At 53.8% G+C, this 9,887-nt stretch overlaps 1 protein-coding gene across 3 annotated transcripts in view; it reads right to left on the reverse strand.

Annotated features, from left to right (window-relative positions):
- SLC8A3 (solute carrier family 8 member A3) overlaps positions 1 to 9,881 on the reverse strand; it is a 135,673-nt gene extending 125,792 nt beyond the window's left edge. For all 3 annotated transcript variants that reach the window (XM_034642889.1, XM_002917034.3, XM_011222069.3), the window contains exon 1: positions 9,618 to 9,881. The gene's annotated coding sequence lies outside the window, so the exon portion shown is untranslated. The remainder of the gene's footprint in view (positions 1 to 9,617) is intronic.
- Positions 9,882 to 9,887: the final 6 nt, after the last annotated feature.

Raw genomic sequence — 9,887 nt, forward strand, 5'->3', positions numbered from 1 at the left:
TAGTTACTCAGTATATATTTACTGAATGAATAGATACATTGAATAAATGGGCAAAAATAGAAGGCATAATATCCAGTGATTTCTCCCACGCTTGGCAGTGTTCAAATGGAGCATCCCATCTGTCAGGGATGCTGTGAGCAAGGTTTTTCAAGTTTGAGTAGTATGAACGAAAAATAATCCCCTTTGAGGAGCACCCACTTCACTGGAGAACAGTGACAGAAAACCAAATAATTACAACAAAACAAGTACTAGATGTGGAAGCGTGCGTGACGTGCCAAGAGAGCACAGAGGAAGGCAGGCCGCGCGCTGTCTGCAATCGTCAGGGCCGGCTTCGCGAACCAGGCCATGCAGGATCTGAAGAATGAACAGGAGTTCAGCGGGCGGAAGTCAGGGCATCTCAGACAAATAACAGAAAGCCTAGGCTCCCGAGCATGGCAGCCTGAATGAGCAGGGTTTGCTTCGAGAAGGGGGAGCAGCGTGGCTGAAGGACAGGGCACTGGGCAGAAGCTGCAGAGGTAAGTGAGGAAAAGTTCGTGAAAGGCCTCGGACACCCAGCCAAGGACTTAGAGCCTTATCCTGGGGGCCACCGGGAGCCCCTGGCAGTGTCTCAATCACGGGAGGGGCAAGACTGATGTTTTTCCTTTGGGTAGGAGACCTCGCGGGATGACCATGGGGAAGCCGGGTGGGTGAAGGAGAGCAGGGCAAGACTGGGAGGCAAGAAGACGGGTCTGTTGGCTCTCCCGGCATCTGAGTGCACGGGGACCGGGACCGGAACAGACGCAGTGAGCGTGGGCCTGCGGTGGAAGATGTGGATTTGTGAACTCTTTCAGAAGTAGCATCAATGGAGACCAACTGAAAACGGGGGAGGATGGCGAAAGAAGAATAAAGAGGCACAGTCAGGACCAAACCGCATCAGAGGCGTTGGCTGTGCCACTGGCCCTGCAAAGTAGCTCCTGAGTCAGGGACCTCCAGGCTCACAGGCGAGGAATCCACACAGAACCCACTGAACTTGGATACATGTTTCGCTTTAAGGACGTCCTGTAACAAGTGAGACCAGCGAGGGTTCTGGGCTCTCCGGGAAGAGAGCAGGAAGGCTCTAGAATTCAACCAGAGTGCTCCTCACGCTAGTCAACGTGATAGCTATCTGTTAATTCAATCGTCCAGGCTGTGATACGCTCTGGAGATGCGGCGATGAAGCAGGTCGGGTCCCTGCCGTGGACACGTGCACAGGAAAGCACACCAGATCCGTATCTTGATGTGAGCAAAGGGTCTGGGGATTTATGTGCACAGGCTGAGAGCATCACAGAGGCGGTGGACTTGGATTTCTCATGTCTGTCTCAAAGCAGCATGCAGCTTCACAGAAAAGAAAATGAACTCATGAACACACTGTCGCTCTGAAATACTGCTAGCTAGAACAATTAAAAGTATTTTCAAAAGATCCAAAATACTGAGAGGAACTCAAATCCTAGAGTGACTACAAGAAAGCCCGATTCTGCTCCTTGATTCATGACAAAAGTATTTGTCCAGCACTTCCTAGGTGCCCATCATGGTTGTAGGTTTCACTTCTGCCCGGAAGTGTTCTCAAATGTATCGAGTGTCAATTAGGTGTCACAGTCTGTTCAAGCTACGGGAGATTCAATATTCTATCTCTCGCCTGGACTCCTGCAATAGTTGCCCCTTCTCTTGTAGTCTACGTTCCACAAGACAGCCCAAAATGTCTTTTTTAAAAAATCTAAATCGGACCCTGCCATCCTTGGCAACCTCCTCTCCCTGCACAACTCCTCACCCCCTTCCTGACTTCAGCTTCTAACTTCCTGCCCTTCACTCCCCCCACTCTGTTTTGCTGCCTGCATACCCCACTCTAGCTAAGGTGGTGTTCTCTGAACTTTCTAGAACACACCAAGCACGCACCTGCCCTAGGACCTTTGCATTTACTGTTCTCTCTGCTTGGACCCCCCCTTACCCTAAAGACCCCCCCTTACCCTAAAGATCCCCAGATGTCACTCTCTCATTTCGTTCAGGTCTCAGAGGCCAGCTTCTTGGAGGCTTTCCCCCTCATCTTCTCTGAAGGTGATCCCAGCCTCCCTGCCAGCACTCTCTGGCCCACTGCTGTTCACTGTCTTTACAGCACATACCACTTACTGAAATCATCATTGTTTCTGTTTGTCTGTCTACTGGTTTATCATAGACTATAAGCCCCGCCACAGCTGGAAACCTGTCCTTCTGGTTTACCTTCCTTCTCAGAGTATTTGCAGGGCCTTGACTGGTGCCTGGCAGAGCGAGTGTCGTGTTTGCTGAGTGGATCTGTGTGGCCTCTGCAGGATTAAGTAATATCGGCAAGAGGCACGGGTGAGGGGGGCTTCAAACTTCCCGGGAAGCCGGCAGGTAGAGTGGTAAATGGTTAAAGCCACGGACCTCAGAGAGCAGTCTGTTTCCTTCCTCCAAAAGGACAAGAGCATTCAGGGTTTGGACAGCAGTCTCGAGGCTGTTTCTAAACACGATTCCCTCTCTGCGCCATGGCCCCCTCACTGCACCTTACCCCACAGCGTGGGGCATAATAACGAGCAACATTTAGAGCGCATCGTTCATTCAACAAATCCTAAGCAGCACTACCTGCGAACCTTTCGCAGAGGCCCCCACCCTCCCTCACCTGGCCTCCCGTGATCCTTTTGTGAGGGTGCTCCTACAGCTGAAGAAACCGTGCGGCTCAGTTCAGTGCCAAGAATCTCTCTGCCAATTACTAATGGAGCCAGAACCAAACCTTGGTCCTTCCAAGCCTGAAGGAATGGCATTTCAGAACCGACCAAGAGAACACGTCCCCTGCCAGGGCTGGGTCAAGGGAGTGAGAAGCTCAGGGCGGCCTGAGGGGTATTGCTCCTGCCCCTCTCTGTTCCCCAGAGAAAGCCACCTGGGCTTGATCTCTCGGGGTTACCCACAGAGAGAGGGCTGCCATCCCTCTGCCCGGTTGCCTACCCGTCAAGGCGAGGCGGGTGATTAGCTGCCTTTATGTACCTTTCCCTCGGCTCATTCTCCAGGAGCCTGATTTATTTTAATGCCACTTAATTTCTCTTAATTTTCCAATGTTGAAATGTGGAATTAAATCATATCATTGCCTGAATGGAGAACAAAGGGGCTCTGGCAAGCAGTCCAAGTCATCTCGCTGAGCCACGACTGGGGACTTTCTTGCACAGTCAGCTCTCGGGCGCTCTGGGCCCTCCTGCGACAAGAGGGTGACAGGGGCAGACTCGGAGGACTGGAGGCAGCTGCGCGCTCTCCTCACGCCTCTAACGATTCCCCGAGGAGATGACTCCCCCATTAGTTCCTCCTGAGGGGCTGGAAGGCACGGACTCAACATGCTTCTTCCAGTCTCACAGGGGAGAGAGAACGCTGGTGTGGCAGGGGGTGGGCAGAGCCTCTGGAAAGCTGCTGAACAGAGTCCCACATAGATGCTCAACAGAGTCTACACGGCTCTAAAGACAGCCATCCTGGATGGCAGAGGAGGTGGGGAGTGCAGGAGCGGAGCCCAGCCCAGCTGGAGCATTTGGGGTCGAGAGCACTACTCGTCATTCTGTGAATGCCCTGTGGTGGGGTAACCGGAGACTCCAGGGAGGAGTGCCAGCCTAGGGCCATCAGGGCACTCAACCGGCTGGGGGCACCATGTAGGCCACACGTCCAGAGAGTTGAGTTGGCTGGCCATGCTGCTCTCTAGAAACCCAGTGTGATGACAGGCACACCAGGGGCTTCGACTTGCAGCTGGAAGGTTCTGAAATGAAAGATACTGTTGGCACTAAAAGTAGTCTCAGGAGGACGCGGTCTATGGGGCGTGGAACGAGACTCACAGAATACAGAATTGTCAGGCCAGGGGGGTAGCTTAAAAGTCAACGCACCCAACAGCACCCTTTCTGATGGATAAGGTATTCAAGGCCCACAGAGCAGAAGTGGGTCTTGCCTGCAGTCGTCAGGTAAGAACTAAAACACAAACTTGTACAGTTCGGTGCTGCTTCTGTTATACCACATTGCCTGCTCCTAGTTTGATTTTTGACTCCACCGCTGGCCTCTTTTATGATAAATGGTACAGAGTCCCTTTCTTGACCTGCTTCACCCACCTCAAAAGTGAGGTAGGTTATTCATTTATTCCCTCCTTCATTTTTCACTGACTACCCACTGTGTCACAGGCATCGCAGAGATAGTGGGAGAGAGAAAAAGCACTTGGTCCAAGAGGGGTGGCAAGCCACATGCAAAAACTGCATTTCAGTAAGTCCAAGGGCCTCATGAAAAACAGATACCATGTTATCAAAATTCAGAGGAAGGGACGGCTCTCCACTGCAGCTCCCGTCAGGAAGAAGCATTTGAACTGAACACTGAAGAACAGGCAGAGTTCTCGGTGAAAGGTAAACCGTGAGCAAAGGCACAGAAGAGGAAAGGACGAGTTCACTGAGGTGCCCACACAGGACCTGGAAGACAGGAACCTCGACACGCCGTGGTGAGCCAGGCTGCGGAGGGCTCTGAGGGCAGGCAGGTGGGCGGCTGCCGACCATGGGAGGCCCTTCTGGGTTTCTGTGTAGGAAAGCAACAGGCCCAGAAGGGTGTTTTAGGAGGGGGGGATCTTGCAACAACCTTAACAAGAATTGAAGGACCAGGAGGTTAAAGGTGGAAGATGTTAGAAAGCTAATTTATAGAGTATGACAATCCCAGCAAGTGCTTGATAGGGGTGTGGTGAGGACTGAATGGGAAAATCAATGTAAAGCACTTTGCAACCGAGGAGCTCACAGGTGGTAAAGGCACAAACGTTGGCTGCTAGAACAACTATTACTGTTATCAGTACGATTTTGTAGGAGGTTATCGAATATACTCAGGTGCTAGGGGCAGGGACAGAGAAGGTGGGGAGGGACTCAATGGGCATTAGCAATATTCAGGGATAAGGCAGAGGAGACAAAGAGGAACTTGGGGACTTTGAGCCAGGGTGACTGGAAGTGGGCTGGTGCCATCAACAGTAAGTGGGAAGTCAACAGAAGAAGCTCCCAAGGACAGACCATGTCCGTTTAGTAGACACTCAGTTTGAGGAGTGGAGGTGACATCTTGTCGGAGATCTTGTGCAAGGCGCTGGAAACAAGACACTGGGCGTGGAGAGCGACAGTGACACAGGAGTCGCGGTCACAGCACAAACCACGAGGGAGATGGCCGAGGGGCAGTGGAGAAGGGGACAATGGGAGGGAGGGGAGACTCCTGGAGAGGAGGTGGGAGGGGGACAGTCTAGAGAGCTACGGGTCCCGGAGAGCCCAGTGTGGTGGGAGCCAAGAAGGGAAAGCCTTTGGGAGCTAATAGGCAATCTCACCTGGCGGTGGGGGGACAGATCAGAAACCAGTTATTCCATTCGGGGGAATGAGAAGTCCTTGGTGGGTGATAGTTGGGCAGAAGGTGGAGAACAGTGAGAAAGCATGGGGCCAAACGAATGAGTGGTGACCAAACGGAGACAGCTGGTAACTCTCAAAGTTCAAGAGTTTGGTGAAAGCTGCATGAAAGGGAAGCATGAAGGGGTAGGAGTTGGACAAGGGGCATTCTTTTAGGCCACGGCCTGCTGCGTGTGCTTACCGTTGGAGGGAGGGGATCTGGGGCTGGAGGAGAAAGCACACAAGGCAGGCTGACGGAGGCAGAGCAGGGCTGGCCCCTGGGCCCTGTGTAGGAGGGGAAGGGAGATTTTTTTTACTCTGAAACCAGGGCCAGGGAAGCACGAGGAACAAAGTGGGGAGGTCAGGGTGCAAAGGAAGAATGCTGACCAAGTTCACGCTGTTTGGCTTCATTCTCTAGGACGAGCATAGCAGTGCATGACCCTGAGGTCCTCTCCTCTCAAGTGCTTAGGAAATTACCACGGAGAAGCCAGGGCAAGATTACAGTTTCCAGTCCCACTTCCGGATCCAGATGCCACATGACCCAGGGCTCCTGCCGTACAACCAGGAAAGCACTATTTGTCATTCCAAGTAGCAAAGCAGTAAATTTCATCCAGGATGAAATAGAGCTGTTGCCTTCATAGCCGTGATTCTGTACACCATATCCAAATACACTTGATTCTAGAATTAGCCTTTATTCACTCTCCATATTATCAAAAACTACACATTTACATACAAACACATGTGATTCTTCCTACCTAAATGTCTTGCTCAATAGTGTCTATGGATCCAAATATGGATCTTAATCCATTCTTACCCTTCCAGGCTCCTTCTTGAGACCCTCCCCAGGCCTCAGGGATTTTGGCTCTTTGGGGGTCACCTTGCTCTGCAGCTCAGTCGGCCAGGAGGTGTGTCTTACACCCGCTGGAGCCACTTTTCCTTTTCCCTGAGGCACCCTGTCTAGTGTTGGGTTTAGAGTGCCCATTCGAAACACAGACAACCAAACACAAGCCAATCTCTTTAAAGAAAATGGTGGAATATCTTCCCAGAAGAGCAGCTCTGGTTTGTATGCTAAAACAGAAAGAGGAACCCGTACCCCTCCCTCCCAGGCCACCTAGAGGATGCCCTGGGCTTCTCCCACAGCCTCCCAGCTCCCCATCTCTGTCTCTCTCCCTATATTCCAGTCTCAACATACCTTCTCAAATGCACTTCAGTACAAACAACCTTCCTAAGCCCCCACTGGCAACAGTGAAAATCCTTAGCACGGAGTACAAGCCCCTAGAGTCCTCCAAACTTCTCTCCTGGAATTGTACCCTCCGTCTTCAATCATTGGCCTTACCCGCGTTAGACCTTTGCATGTGGATTCCTTCCATCCTAACACTTTCTCCCCAGCCCTGCCCTGCTTTCACCAAAGCCAAACCCTACCCATCCTCTCTTTCTGGGATTCACTGTCCCTAGACGTCTTCCTAAAGCCCCCGTAGAGAGGTGATCTCCCTACATGCGTCCACTGTACCTGAATTTACCCTCCACTGAAAGGAATCACTGGTTGATTGTCCCTGCTGGAATGAATGTACGTTTATGACAAAAAGGACCACTCTATTTTATTTGCCTCTGTTCCTAGCAAATGCCTGGCAGAGAGGCTGTTGTTGAATATTTATTGAATAAATAGCTGACTGAATGAATAAATGAATGCTTTTTCTTTTAGAGTCCAATATATGGCTGAGCCTCACCAAATATTTGAGCCTCTAGGCAAAACAACCAGGCTGAGTGAAAACGGGGTTACCCACTCTTCTTACCCGACCTTGGTAGCTTAAAGAGAAGCCAAGATGCGGGACACATTCCCCCAAATCCAGATTGTGAGCGGTGCCTGGACCATGCAGGCCAAGGAACAATGTCCCCCACCACTACCCATGGACGATTCCGGCAACTATGACCAGAGACTGTATAAGGGGCTGTCTGGCACAGGGACCGGGCAGGCATGTGGCAAGAGCATGCGCCCTCAGCTTCAGGGTTCCAGCCTAGGAAGGAGCCTCAAGGAAGGAAATGTTTTTTTTTTACAGGGTCAGTTTGATAACCCTGTTCTATCTTCTCTGACCAGGAGGCCATAGAAGGCAGTACAAGAGATGGCAAAGTGGAAATCAGAGGGGCAGGAACAGAGAGGAGGGCTAACTTGGCCCTTCGAGTTCATTCTTCATTCAGCATTTACGAACTGGCTACTCTATGCCAGGCACAGTGCTAGGCCCTGTGGATACAATGTGAATAAACGACAGCTATGTTCCCTCCCTTCCTCCAGCTTACTGTCTAGCGGTGTGACTAGCATTACTCAATCACATAAGTAAATTGAATGTGCATCTTTAAACTATTTCAAAAATAACAGGTTCGGGTTATAAGTGTATAGAGGTTCCCGCCCGTCAGAGATGGTATGGAAGGCGTCCTTGAGGAAGTAACCAATGACCTAAGAGCTGGAGGGAGAATAGGAGTACATTAGACAAGAATGGAGTTGGAGTTTAGGGGTGTTGGAAGAACAACAAAGCATTCCAAGTACAGAAACTGCGTGAATAGCCTTTCCATCTCCATTAAGTTCAAGAACGACTTCGAGTTCAGTTCTGTAGCCTCCATCTGCTTCTTCTCAACCCAATATGCCTTATTTTATTTCAAGAAAGGGGCCAGGGAGTGGACGCGTGTGTGGAGACTGCGGAGAGGAAATTGTAGGTGGCAATGCGAAGCTGGGGTGGTCAGCGCACAGCACGTCACCCTAAGCTCTGGGCGCAACCGTCCCCAGGTGAGGAGCTGCAAGGCATGAAAAGGCAGGTTCCTCTCAAACTTGCGAGCCCGCTAAAAAGAAGGGCCAGCAGGAGGCCAGCGCCCCTAGAGAGTGCACGGATCCCCTATTACAGGAAGAGAGCAGCGCAGCAGCTATATTTGAAAATCGAGGTAAACAAGAGCTCAGCTCAAGTGGATGGGGCCCAACAGCTGTGGAAGATTAATCACAGGCGGCTGCAAGTCACCAGGTCGCCAGAGGCCCGGAGGCTTCCCTTTCGGTGCCCCACCAGTAGGCCGGCTGCGAGCCCAGCATGTACCCACAACTCCCTCCGCTCGGGCTGTTTCTCGACCACCCGGGAGCTCCGAGCCTCGGGCCGGCTGCAGCCTGCCTTTCTGAGAATTTGCCCCAATTTCAACCCTCTGCCCAGGAGACTGAACCAGCAAACAAACGATCAGGGTTTTTTAGTCGCCAGAAACGATGAGCGAGTGAGTGAGGGAGGGAGGGAGGGAGGGAGAGAGACGGTCAGCGGGCGGGTAAATTTATGGCACTGCATTAAAGGCATTTGTTCTATTTAACCAGCCCCCCTCCACTCCCTCCGCGGTTAAAAATAAACCTCAATGAATAAAGACGAAAAACTGCTTTCCCCCCGAAGCATATCGCTTTCTTCTTCTCCCCAGCGGCTCGGGTCCTCGGGGCAGGTCAGGCGGGGTCTGCAGAGCAGCGCTAGCCTCTGGGTGGGTGCGTGCGTGCGTGCGTGTGTGTATGTGTGCGTGTGTATATGCGTGTGTGTGTGTGTTGGGGAGGGTGGCGGGGGTGGGTAGTTACACATCTCCCTTCTCTCCACCTGGCCGCGGCCCGCCCAGACCCCCGCGGTCCGGAGGGCCCTGGACGGGAGAAACCCTCCCTCTCCCCGCCCCCTTGGCCGCGGCGGGCCGGTGCGCCGGGGCTGCAGTTCTCGACTCGCGGCGGCGGAGTCCCGAGGTTGGGCGCGCGCGTGCGTGTGTGCACGCGGGCGCGCGCCTCGGGGTAAAGCGCTCCGCTCCTAGCCCCCGACCCCGGCGGGCACTCACAGCCCCGGGAGCACCGCACGGCCCGGCACCGCCAGCACACAGGCACACATGCAGCCGGCCCGCGCCGCAGCGTCCAGTCTCCCCGGTGCGCACCCGCCGCCCGAACGCACACACACGCCCCGGCGTCTCGTTCTGCCCCCCCCGCCGCGATCCCCCCAGACACTCTGCCACCATGCCACCCCCCAGCTCCGCAGACAAAACGTTCACTTTCCGAGGCACCCTCCCCCACCTCTTGAGGCACTAAACCCACAGGAAGGCAGCTCGTCTGAATGATCTTGAGAAATAACTTAATTAACACCAGCATTCACAAGCGGGAACCCTGCGGGGGGCATCCCAAGCCCCCAGCCTCGGCCGCCCGCTGAGGGGGAAGGGCGGGAGGCTCACCCCATTACTCACCGTTTCCTCCCGGTCTCCCGAGCGGACTGGCCAAGTGAGGGGGGAGAGGAAGGTGCGCGACGCCCCGCCGCCCGGCTGCTCAGCGGCCTCAGCGGCTCATCGCCCCCGCGGGCTGCCCGCCGGCCTCAGCCGCGTCCGGGGCATGTCAGTCGGCCGCCGCCGCCGCCCGCGGGGCTCGTGAGCTCGCAGCCTTCAGGGGGGAGCGCGGGCTGCGGCCAGGGCAGGGGGCCTAGGGAGGAGCGGGGAGACCCTCCCGCGGACCCCGGGAGG

The sequence above is a fragment of the Ailuropoda melanoleuca genome, chromosome 14 (genome assembly GCF_002007445.2).
Source record: "Ailuropoda melanoleuca isolate Jingjing chromosome 14, ASM200744v2, whole genome shotgun sequence".
In the NCBI taxonomy this organism is placed as follows: domain Eukaryota; kingdom Metazoa; phylum Chordata; class Mammalia; order Carnivora; family Ursidae; genus Ailuropoda; species Ailuropoda melanoleuca.